The sequence below is a fragment of the Megascapheus bottae genome, chromosome 25 (assembly GCF_031878675.1).
Source record: "Megascapheus bottae isolate mThoBot1 chromosome 25, mThoBot2.hap1, whole genome shotgun sequence".
Lineage (NCBI taxonomy): Eukaryota > Metazoa > Chordata > Mammalia > Rodentia > Geomyidae > Megascapheus > Megascapheus bottae.
Window position 1 is genome coordinate 10,680,936 of NC_143533.1, and position 13,180 is coordinate 10,694,115.

A 13,180-nucleotide genomic window follows, 5' to 3' on the forward strand; every position below is an offset into this window, starting at 1 on the left:
CAAATCTCAGGATTAAAAAAATAAAGGGGAGAAAGGAGGCTTGGGAACATCATTAAAAAAAAAACCCACAAACCTTTCTGCACTGAAGCAGTTATGAGTAAATGCAACACATGACCCTGAGCTTAATTCTTTTGGATTAAGTCAAAAGGACATGTCTGGGACATTCAGTGAATTCCTGAGGACTCGATGGTAGAGATTTTGAGGACTGCATTGTGATTATGTGCAAAGATGTCCTTTTGTTGGAATTCTTGCTAAAATAAAGATAATTGCAGGCAACTGTGCATTCGATCAGCAACTTACAATCAGATGGTTCAGGAACTATTGTCTGGATTATATACTTCAGCTCCTTTTTGTCAACTAGGTGATTGTTTCAAAATTACCATCAAGCAAGAGGCATAGGCTAGGAGAATACAGAGGAAGAATACTTATCTTTGCTTCTCATCCATCTCTAAAGTAGTCTCCTACCAGCACCACAACCCCTGCAAGCTATATTATTGCCCCAGCCAAGGTCCTTTGTGCACAGCTCCGAGACTTGCAAGAGCTCGCTCTCTCCACAAACAGCTTCTAGTTCATCCTTCCATTCCTCATCCAGCTTTTGCCCACACTCACTGGAATCTATGCAGGCCCAGGTGATTCATGTCTTCCAAATTGAAACTTTCCAATTCAAGACTGTCCACACAAAGCTTGACAAAGGGATTAGGAGTTTGGCCTAGTGGAAGAGTGCTTGTCTAGCATGCACAAAAACTTGGATTCGTTCCCTCGTACCACATACATAGAAAAGGTCAGAAGTGGTGATGTGGCTCAAGTGGTAGAGCTCTACCCTTGAGAAAACCCAAGGATAGTGCTCAGGACCTGAGGTCAGGCCCAGAACTGTCCGCCCCCCCCCCAAAAAAAGAAAAAGCTGGACAAAGTAGTCAATCTAGTGATCTGCTCCTCCTACGTGTCCCCTTCTCTCTCAGTGCCTCCACAGACTGTTTATTGCTTAGGTATGATTTTCCTTGCATCCCCCTCCTAGCATGTCTTCTTTTACCTTCACTCTTGCTCATTGTTCTGAGAGCTGCATGTATCTGCAGAACTAGATCTCTCCCCCTGCATTTCTTATCCAAGTCTACTCCCCACTATCTTCCACAAGCATAAACAAATTCATCTCCATTAGAAATGAACTCATCAGCTCTGCCCTACTCCCTCCAAGTCTGCTCCCACTACACTCTCATTCCTAGTCACCCATGACACCAGCACTCAGCCATCTGCCAAGGCAAGAGATAGGAGAAGTTTCCTTGGCACCACCCTATCCCATCTTCTCACCGGTGATTACCTACATCTGGACAATCCAAACTCATAAATAGTTCTCTGTTCTTTCTCCTACTCTAGGAAACTATTATTCTAACAGCTAGGATCTACAAGTCTGTCTTTACATACTTCAATATATTCTAGACCTCTCAGTCAGTGAGTGGTCTTTGGGAAACTGGAGTTTGACTAGAGTTCTTCAGCTTCAACTCCTCCATGGACACCCACCCATTCTGGTCTTTTTGTTGTTGTTGTTATTTTTCTTTTTTTGTTTTGCCAGTCCTGGGGCTTGATCTCAGAGCCTGACCACTATCCTTGGACTTTCTCAAGGCTAGAGCTCTACCACTTGAGTTACAGCACCAGTTCTGGCTTTTTTTATGTATGTGGTACCAAGGAATCAAACCTAGGTCTTTGTATATGCTAGGTAAGCACTCTACTAGTAGGTCAAACTCCTGATCCCCCACTCTATTCTTTCAGGAAAAAAAAAATCTACTGATCAATCCTAACTCTCTTCCTTAAGCCCTCCCTACCAGCATCTCAAAATGTTTCTTTTTTACCATAGTAAACAATAAAATTTCCAATGTCCAGCAGAATGTCTAGCTCATGGTAGGTGTCCAGTAAAATGTTTGCTGGGTGAATAAATGAGTCAGCTACACAGAGAGATACCAAATGAATTTGGTACATCAATTCAACTCTTGAGAGGTACCAAAATATCTGACACACAACTCAAATTCTTGGCAAAAGCCTAACCAAAAAATGTCACAGTTGACACAAAATAACTAGCAGCTTGAGTTCGAAGTTGTTGAGGTTAGACATCAGAGGGAAGAAAGTTAAGCATGCAGGTGCACGGGCATGACAATCCACTGTACTTAACCTGTGGACAGCACAGCTTAGGAATGCTCACTATAACCTTAAAAAGAGGGGGGTATGGCCAACATTGTGAATTCAAACAACAACAACCATTGGCAGGGATGTGACGAAAAGGAACCCTATTGCACTGCTGATGGGAATGTAAACTAGTAATGGACAGCAGTCTGGAGGCTCCTTAAAAATTTAAAACATAGATTTTTCTCCACAAGCCAGCTGTATCACTCTTGGGCATTGACCCCGAACATCTTGAGACAGGATATGATAAAGACACTTGCACATCCACGTCCACTACAGCTTTATTCACAATAGCCAAGCTCACAGAGACCAGTGGCCACAGAAGCCAGACCTAAAATAGATGGAGACCTAATAAATTATACAGGACCCTAGGCATTTACACACAGTGCAACCCAGGGAGGATACTCTTAGGAGAGGAACATAAAAGGAGCAATGCCTATGTGCATCTGATCATATAAAATAGTATTTTATGGAAACGAACTTCAGGAAATGGAAACATACAGGTTTATTTGCTACTGTTTTGGTTTTCTTTTTGTTAAATTATTTGTCTTTGGGAGGATAAAGAGGGCTCAGAAATGGAGGGACAAGGGGTAAACAAATGTAGCAGTGGTACTTATGAGACACTATGCTGAAACTGAACTGCACAACTTGTGGGTGGTGACAGAGGGTAAAGAGAGAGAGAGTGAGAAAGTGAGAGAGAGAGAGAGAGAGAGAGAGAGAGAGAGAGAGAGAGAGAGAGAGAGAGAGAGAGAGGTATTGTCCAAAAATATACTTATTACTCGATGTAATATCTTTGTACACTGCCTTTATAATAACAATAAAAAATTAAATTAAAAAATTACCAGTACAATAAAGAAGAGGTAGGTAGAAACTATTCAGATATGGATGGACACATGCACGTGCACATGTGTGCGCTTGCACGTGCACACACATACACACACACACACCAGCAGTGATATGGGGAGCCAGTTGTTTCACAGAGGAGTCAAAAAAAACAGCTCCAAGGAATAAAAACCAAGTAGCAGCCAAAAGCAAATGGGAGCCATCCACAGAAACCCACTTGGCCTCTAACCATTTTGAAGGATCGTTTTTCAACCTTCTGTTGATTACTTCTTACATTTTTTCTCTAAAACTTTACTAAAGCACAGTCAAGATCAGAGGCCAGTATGCTTCCAACTACTGTCACCTGCTTTATCTTAGGGATTACCAGGAAGTCAAAGGAGGGACGGAGTCAGAATACAAAAGATTGAGAGAGAGGGGGGGGGGGGAGGATGGATGCAAAGGCAATGGAATTATAGGCATTTTAGCTGGAAACCATGGCTGAAATGGAATCAGTAATCTCATTAAGAAGGCAGGCTGGTAAGGCTGGACTGCCATCATCCTTTCAAGTCTTAGCACAAGGTCTTGATGTCTGGGTGACAAATAAAAAGCTACTGTGACTTCGGTGACCTCAGATGTCTATTAAGCATTTAGAGATTTGTTCCTCAGAGAAAAGAGAATTTTTAACAGGAATCCAAGGGCATTTGAAAGGCAGGAGAAAGCTCGCAAGTACACATTGAAAGCAATATCCTAAGGATACCGCATCATGGGCCAGAAAAGTCCTGGCCTAACCACCCTGTAGAAAGCACAGCAGAAAAAGGAGGAAAGAACACCAGGAAGCTCCAGTGGAGATGTTGGTAATGGTGAAGGTGGAAGTGGAGAGGATGATGCTATCACAGCAAGGCAGCTGCCTTTCAGGCAGCCTGGAGATTAAGCTTCTGGCTTTTTTCTAAGTATGAGGTACTAAGGAAGGGAACCCAGGTCTTCGTCCACACTAGGCAAGTACTCCACCACTAGGCCAAACTCCCAGCCCCATCCCAGCAATTTTTAACCTCAAAAAGATCTGTTTGACTCAGCGGTTAGAGTGTTTGCCTTTCAAGTGGGAGAGTAGCTGAATTGAACCTCCAGTAACACACACACACACACACACACACATACACACACACTAACTAGAGACGCTTGTGCTGAAACTACTTATCAAAATGTACCACATAAATTTAAGGATGGGAAGTTCAGTTCTGATCCCTGATCTTCAAGCATGAATCCGTAAAGAGCTATGATATGACATCTGAAGCTGGCCAGGAGCTGTGGCAAGCATCATGGACCCCCTCACAGTACCATGGAGAAGCTAACCTAACCCTGTGATGCCATAGTGCCTAACATCATTGAGAAATGGGCTCATAGGTCATCCAAGTTGGAACCTAGTCACAGGAAGATCATAGAATATCAGAATTCACATGAAGCAGAAGCCGTGTAGGGTCAGAGCCGGCAAATCTTGAGTTCCTAACTTCATGATTTTCCTGCCAGCAGTTGCAAAAACAAGCCTGATGATGGGAAGAAGAAATGGTACTAGAAGCAGGAAATACATACCTCAATCTCAAAGCTAGTCCTCACCTGCCAAGAATTCAAGGAGTATCTGCCCCTGGGTGAAATCTCCAACTTTAGATCCCTCCTATTAATTCTATGTCCAGTCAATGGAATCTAAATAACAAGAAACCCACTGCATTTGCTATGTTATTAAATCTGTCCAATATTAGGATAGAGAAACAGTTTGTTTTAATTATATTTTAGTGTAATATCATTTAGGTGAAGATTATATAAACTATACTCTTGCCCACTTTTATCAGCCTAAACCCATACTGTAATTCACCTCATTCATAAACATGAGATAACTTGACCTACTTTCTAATATGCACAGCCCTTCCTTGTCTACATTAATCGGTGGTGACATTTTAAAAGTTGCTCTAATAATTTCCATCATATAAAAACATACTCTTCCTTTCCATTGGCTTTGAGTCTCCTCCCACAAACAAAATGCTATTTTCAGAAGTCTATAAATGGAGGGAGAAACAAAGCATTCAAGACAGTTAGTGAAGGCTAAATTCTGAATGGAGCTCAGAGCCAGGCTAATAGAGGAAGAAGGAGGTGGAAATGGAGACAAACATACTCTAAGTCCTCAGAGTGTAGAATGGGGCAAAGCCTTCCTTGTGTGCACCTCAAAGAACAGAGCTTTCAGAAATAAATATAAATTTCATATCAGTACAATACATTCTTCCAAACAATTCTTCAGTATTAGAAAATAAAGAGAAAAAAGAAAGAAAGAAAGAAGAAATTTGCTTTCTTGTATTTTTTTGCCAGTCCTGAAGCTTGAACTCAGGACCTGAGCATGTTCCCTGAGCTTCTTTTGCTCTAGACTAGAACTCAACCACTCAAGCCACAGTGGTACCTCTGGCTTCTTTGGTTTATGTGGTACGGAGGAATTGAACCTAAGGCTTCATGCATGCTAGGCATGCATGCTATCACTAAGCCACATTCCCAGCCCAACAAATTTGCTTTCTTCTTCCACAGGCTGTTTCCAACTCCATCAACTCTGCCCACAGCTTCTAAGCTTGAGCACCTACCCTGTGATGCAACCCTCATTGATAAAGCTGTCCTGCAACCCTCTTAGCAGATCCCTTTTATGCTTCCCAAATGCCCAGAGAAGAGGCCAGTAAACTATGGCCTACAAGATAAGAATTTTTAAAACTATTTTTAATTAATTTTTGTGTATTGTCCTGTTCAGGGCCTTTTATATGCTAGGCAAGTGCTCAAGTGCTCTACCATGGAACCCCTGCTGTGGGCACCTGCTCAATTATAAGAGCTAGGATGTGCAAGTCATCAAGCAATCAGCACAAAGCCAGTCCAGGGTTGGAGATACAGGAGAATCCCTACACTATAATATCTGCCCTCCAAGCGAATGCAATTGGATTTCTCTTTGGGGCCCCTCTCTGAGTCTCCCTACTTTCATGGCTTCCCTTCCCCTTCAAAGAAACTTGCTCTGCCTGCTTAAACACACACAGACATACACATATACAGACACAGACACAGACACAAACAGACACACAGACACACAGACACACACACACACTCACACACTCACACACACACTCCAACCATTATATCTTATGAAGATTATATAAAATTAATCTGTGAAGATAATGTAGAATTTAATGCTGATAAACCCATTTACAAATCACTGATGTGGTTTTTGGTGCTCCAACTATACAGCTGAGTAGTTGCAATCCAGACAGTATCTTAAAATATTTACAATTCTAGTCCTTTACAGGAAAATCTGAGAACTCCTGCTCTGCAAAATATAATCCATAGCCCTTGGCCTCCAATATAACTCACTATTGAAGCTTCCCAGAAGGCTTACTCATTTCTATGTGAAGCTGCAGTGTCTGTCTTTCAACATGCTATTCTCACTTCTCCTAAACATTCCCTTTTGCTGTTGTTTGTTTATGTTTCCCTCCCATGATCTCTTCAATACTCAGGCTGCAAACATCCTTCTTGCTCTTTACAAGGTAAATATGCTAGCTGGATGCTGTTGCCTCAATGCCTAAACCTTAGCTACTCGGGAAGCTGAGATCTGAGGATTGCAATTCAAAGCCAGCTTGGATGGGAAAGACTGCGAGACTCTTATCTCCAATTAACCAATAAAAAGCTAGAGGTGGAGCTATAACTCAAGTGGTAGTGTGCCAGCCAGGAGCAAAAAATGCTAAGGGACAGCATCCAGGCCATGAGTTCAAGCCCCAGCACTAAGACCAAAAACAAAACAAACAAAAAAAGAAAAGCACATATACAATAGAGGGCTGGGCAGCTAGCAAGTATAAGGACCAGCCCCGCACAGGTTACGTGAAAGAAGTAAAAGTAAAGGGGAAGAAAGTGGGTACTGCATGCTATTGCTCATCTAAGAAAGCAGGGACTGGCAAATGTAAAAACATGCACATAATTTATTTTTACACGCATAGACACTACAAGTGGGAGAAAAGTAACTATTTTCAATTGCTCCTTGTGAAATGGGAGGAAACACAATAAAGAGAAGACTGGAAAGCCAAACACCCTACATGGACCAAATACCTACATTACCCAAACTTCATACATTAAATCAAATCCCCAACTGAGTGGTATTTGGGAGTATGGTGCTAGAGGAGGATTAGGTTATGGGATAGATCCTTCACAAAGGAGGTTTATGTCTTACAGAAGATGCCCCCTTTTGCCATAGAAAATAGCTAGAAGGTTCCACTTAGGAAGAGATTCACTATTTCACCATCACCAATGAATTCAAGAATGTAGACAATGATCATAAATAGCCAAATAATGTAGCAAAAAGCAATACTACCAGTCACTATGCATTTCTTAGTGAAAATGCACGGTCTGCCTTAACAATAGGCTTTCTATATAAAAAACAAACAAAAGCCACAAACCCTCTGCAATTTCTTGTACAATCTGAGGTATGTTTTAATTGTGTCTAGAGAAGAAACCAGTTTAAGATAAAACCTTACATTTCAAAAACCTTTCCGAATCCCAGAGCAGTTCATTTTTCCTTAACAAGAGCCAAGTCATCAGGCCAAAGTAGGAACTTCTAAGCATGACACTTTGATAGAAAAGACAGTTTTTCACATGACCAGCTGTGCCTCCAGACAGAATCATATGTTCCTAGATAAGGGAAGAGGGATAATCTCTAAGAATCCTGCTTCCAAGAATAAACAACCCACTTTCTTCCTCAAACAAACCAAAGGGAGGGAGGTTGGAGGACATGGAGAGAGAACACATAAGCTACAAGGGGACTGGAGACACTGCAAGTAATTACCAATGACTATGACAAATCCTGACCCTGATTTAAAGAAACTAAAAGGGACAACTGAGAAAAGTCTCTGTTGCCTGGATAATTCTCTTGATGTCAGAGAAATACTGGTAAGTTTTCCATTTTTTAAGGGTTGATAAAAACAGAACCCTTATCCAGAAAACCTTAAGTCCTGTCTTTTAGCGTGAAATACCAATCTTCCTTAGGAGTAACTAGAAAGATTTTTTTTTTTTAAGACAGGCCTAGATGGGAAGAGAAAAAGTACAGATGAATTAAGCTTGGCTAAAAATTAATATCACGAAACCAGTGATGAGCACACAGCTCACTGTATAATAAGCCTCATGTCTAAATATGCCTGAAAGTTTCCATTAAAGTATGCATGAATAAATCTGGCAGACAGCTCCACTAACAAACTTCTCAGCATGTGACTCCAGAGGGAACATGGGAGAAAGGGAAGAATTTACAGTTCCCTGAGCTAGCTTCATGCCTCCCCCCTCCCCAGCCCAGTGCTGGGGATTGAACTCAAGGTCTTACTAAGTGGTACTTTACCACTAAGCCATACTCCAAGTTCATTTTTTACATTGGTTATTTTTAAAGGTAGGGTCTTGCTTTATGTCCTGGTTCTCCTGGACTGAGATTTTCCTCCTTGTGCTTCTCCATGTTGGGATTGACAGAAGCATATCATTGTGACATTGTGCCATCAAGCGAGAGGGAATCTGGTCTACTTTTACATGCAGTCTAGTCTGGATTCCTGATATATGGATCTCTGCCTTCCATCAAGCTAGGATTACAGGCTGAGCCACTGTTCCTGGCCTTGGAATCCTATCTTGATGTTTGAACCTGGTGTTTAAAACATTTTCACTGGACACAGGAGGAAGGTCCTTAGCAGTAAGCTATTACACAGTTGGGAGAAAAGTCTGTTGTCTTATAAAAGAGACACTGGTTCATGTCGTGTACCTTCCCAAGGGAGCTTCAGGAATGATTTCATCTATAGGAATTTCTGCCCTAGATGCTAAATATACCCTAAGTAAGGCCTGCTCCTCGCTTTGGAGCAAGCCTCCATTCCCTTCCTAAGCTAACCCCACCAGCCCTCAGCAGTCTGCCTTGTAACTGAGAAAAACAAAACAAATTTCTACTTGTATTAACCCAGTGTGGTTTTCAGTCTTTCAGTTATAAGCAGCAACAACTCACACCAACTAAGCAAGAAAGGCATTCTACTTTATCTTGAAAACTTGCTCTGCTCCCACTAGAAATACTCCCTATTCCTTCAAGCTTTCTGTTCCTGTCATTTACCACAGCCCCTTCCCTCTGCAATGTTCTTGGAAACTGTCACAAAACAATTACAATGTTCAGGTCATTGTTATCCTCTGCTGCCAATTTTTATTTCCTTCTTCATGTAGGGAATTGAATCTCTTTCCTCTGAATCCAGGCTTCCGAAAAGCATGGCCAGCAAGGAGATTGAGTGCTTTACTCTCCCATTTCAACATTGGCTGCTGAGCTGAATGTAAATGGTTCACAGTGGGGTTAGGGAATAGAGCTAGTGACAACTTCAGTGCCCAGAGCCTGAAGTCTGGTCAGTTGTCATCCTTCAGAGGGAAATAAGCTGAAGAAAATATAGTATATTGAGGAATGTGTATGAACGCAAAATAAAAAAGACATTCAAACCACATTTTTTTCTTTCTTTTTACTTTTCTTTCTCTTTCTTTTTTTCTTGTGCTACTATTAAGACTTGAACTCAGGGCCTGAACACTATCCTTTAACTTTTTTTTTTTTTTTGCTCAAGGCTGGCACTTTACCATTTGAGCCACAGCTCTACTTTTAGTATTTTGATCATTAATTGGAGATCTTCACATTTCAGTCTCCTGAGTAGCTAGGATTACAGCTCTGAGCTTTCAGTGCCTGGCTTTATTTCCTTATAATCTGAGGATAGGTTTGAGATTACTTGGCAGAGTAAAGATCTTTCTATAACATAATCAGAAATGTCTCATAGAGATGGCAACTCTTCTAGCACAGCACATTATCCTGTGCGTCAGTCACTGAACAGAAATAACAACAAACATAGTAAGTCTATATGTTTATAGTAGGAATCTTTTACGGTTCTATTTCGAGGTTTCCCATTTTTAGAAATATGTAGTAATAATGGTAATTAAATCATAAATTTAGACTGATGTATTTAGATAATAGATACACTATAAAATAATTATTTAGACCAGAGCCTCAAGGATCAACTTTTTCTCCAGTGCTATACTGAATCCAATGCAGGTAACCTTACAGTATGTTCATTTTAATCTTACAGAAATCATATTAATATATCAAGAGTAATATTCAGGCTACTCTTATACATCTGGAATACTTTCCAGTTCTGGTTTGTCACCAACATTACAGAATGGTGATGGTCCAGGACATTCAGATTGCCTGAACATGGGATTTCACAGCCAAAAAGATTTTATGTATTTATTTTATGGTTACCAATTTTGAACCTGGGGCCTCGAGCTTAATTGGGCTTATTTGTTCAGCTGGCACTTGAGCCATGCCTTCAGCCCAGTATTACACTGGTTGTTTTGGAGAGGGAGTCTTACCAACTTTTCTACTTGGACTGGCTTCAATCCACAACCCTCTGGGCTCTCAGTCTCATAAGTAGCTAGGATTATGAGTTAGTTATGGATTATGAGCTAGTTATGAGTTACCAGTGCCTTGCTAAGATGAGCTGTTTTTTTAAAGGTTGAAGTCCAGTCAGTTCTTACATGGAAAAGGTTCAAGTCTGGAATTCTCTGGAGGATTTTTCAATTTCAAAAAAAAAAAAATGATGAGATAAGCGTGAATAGACATCGAATTCAGCAAAACAGTACATACTGTGACATCATGAGTAAATTTACTCATAGGGGGCAAAAAAAGAAGCAGAAAATTGTGATTGCTATTGTTCCAAGACATTTTTACATAGTATAGACACCCGGGTAAAGATCCCAGTCCAGGTCCAGGAATCTTCACCAAGACAACAATGCTACTGAGACTGGCAGTCACTCAGGGAGAAGGGCCAAAGCATGCGATGGTGCCTGCAGTTAACAGGGAAAACAATGTAAAGAAACTGCCTAATGGAGGGTGGCAGCAGGACAAAAATGCACACTGGATTACATTTTTTAATGAAGAAAAGGAAGCATGGAAAAGCTTATCTCTATTGACGTCAGAGCCCTGAATTGACTGGCACAGGATGGGAAATATCTACATAGACTCTGCTTTGAATCTTACAGAATCTCCTAAAGAACAGAGGGAACTAAAAATGCCCAGAGAGCTAAAATCAATGTTTTTCATTTAAAATAGCCTTTAAAATCATTTCCTTCTAAGCTTGCAGAGAACACAGAGATAGATATGGAGTATTGCATTTATATTCACTATGAAATATATAACGGGCCATTAAGTAAGATGATAAACAGATCATTTATCGCTGCCCCATTCATTTATCACTTTTTCATACATGCACATAAAATGGCATGCATGTATCCCCTTAAAACATCCTATTTACGCCTGTGGTTCTTTCAAATCCTCCATTGCTCCTCCTTACAAGAGCTCACCCAGGATGTCCTAGCCTTCTGAAAGGCTGCAGAGCATGATTGATAGGTTTCATTGTTCATTCATTATACTTTATTCTGATGTGAATAGGTCCAGATCCCTTAAAGCAGTTTTCTTTCCTCTAGTTTATGTCAAAATAAAAGCCATGGCTGAGATTTACTCAGGACTTTATACACTTCCAAAAAAGTCAAGATGTCAGGTAATCGCTTGTGTTCCTATATGTTTAAGACAAATGTGCCCACTGCTGTTGTCTGGCAGAGCTTTATCCTTAAAAAGGCAGGAAATAAATATTCTCAAAGAAGAGACAACCAACAGAAGCACACCACTCAGGCAGTAAAAAAAACAAGAGCCAGGGTGGCAGAACACAAAAAAAATAACCAGCGAAGGCTGTCAAATTCCATTTTAAGTTTCCCAGAAAATGGGAAATGCTGATAGGAACATAAGGCAGAAATCTCTGAGGGAGGAAATGGGCAGGACTGAACCACCATTCTCCAATCAACACAGACACATGGGAACACTCAGGATATTCAGAAACACAGGTTTGGAGCAAGTCCTTCTAGAATAGGTGGTTTGGCTACTTTTTTCTGTTGTGACTTTCTGATCTGAGGAGTTTCACCCACAGTTCCCTCTGCACTCAGTACCCATGAAGAAGTCAAAGGAAAGTGTGATATTCCACACTGATCCTGCATATGCTTCTATATAACACAACACCTTTCAGACCTGAAGCATCAGGAAAAGCACAGATCACCTCATATAGAAGGAGAATTACAAGATACTCTGACACAAAAGGAGAATATTCTCATATGATCCTCTCAGGCAAGAAAGATCTCCCCACTTCTGGGAGCTTCTTATACTTCCCTTAATTCAGCACTTCAGGCCTTTGACCTCTGACCAGCCTAGAGCTCCTCATACTTGAGGCTGGCCTCTGACTGGATTCTAGTACATACTAACACCCAGGAACCCACCTAAAAGGCTGATAGGCTTTTGTTCAATATTACTGGGACAGAGGCTGTCTTACAACAGTCAAGGATCTATATATACACTTTTACCAGGATTATGAAAAACGCTGCCAGGTTTTCATTCTTCCTCTGATTTCACTGTAACTCAAAGCCAATTTAATGCCCTCATACACTACCCATTTTTACTTCAGGTTCCCAATGAAAATAGTCCCTTTGTTTCTGTTTAACCCTAGTTCCTACTTCCTGTACATTCTTATATCTAAAACAATCTTGGAAACCGAAGCCTACCCCAATATTTCCCAAGCATCTGTCCTCAGATCAGTGCTGGGGAGTCTGGCTGAAATATATTAGTCTACAGAGAAAGCAAAGACAATCTTTCTGTCAATTATTATTGATTAATATACTTATTTATTAAAATTTTGTATTGCTTGAGCTCTGGGCTGGCATTCTACCACTTGAGCCATCCTCCTTCTAGATTTTCTGCAAGTCAATTAAGATAAGGGACTTGAAGAGTTGTTTGTCCAGGCTGGTTCTGAACTGGGATTCTCTCAGATTTTAGCTTCTTGAATAGCTAGGATTACAGCCATGAGCCACCAGCTGCAATCTTTTTTGTAATAGTTACATATGTACAATCTAAAGACAAATTGGAAACTTCCTGCTCTTTTTGTATCAAAATATGTCCTCTTTCACAAAAGGAACAATGGTAGCTATTTTGTGACTATCCATCTCTTTTATGTCAGAATTTTTTTTTATTAGCTTACATTAGTTACATAGAGGACAAGTTCATTGTTCCACTTCCACACATGTTTACACTATG

At 40.6% G+C, this 13,180-nt stretch overlaps 1 protein-coding gene across 1 annotated transcript in view; it reads right to left on the minus strand.

Annotated features, from left to right (window-relative positions):
• Window positions 1-13,180, minus strand: part of Tln2 (talin 2) — a 256,404-nt gene that overhangs the window by 169,805 nt on the left and 73,419 nt on the right. The window lies entirely within an intron of this gene.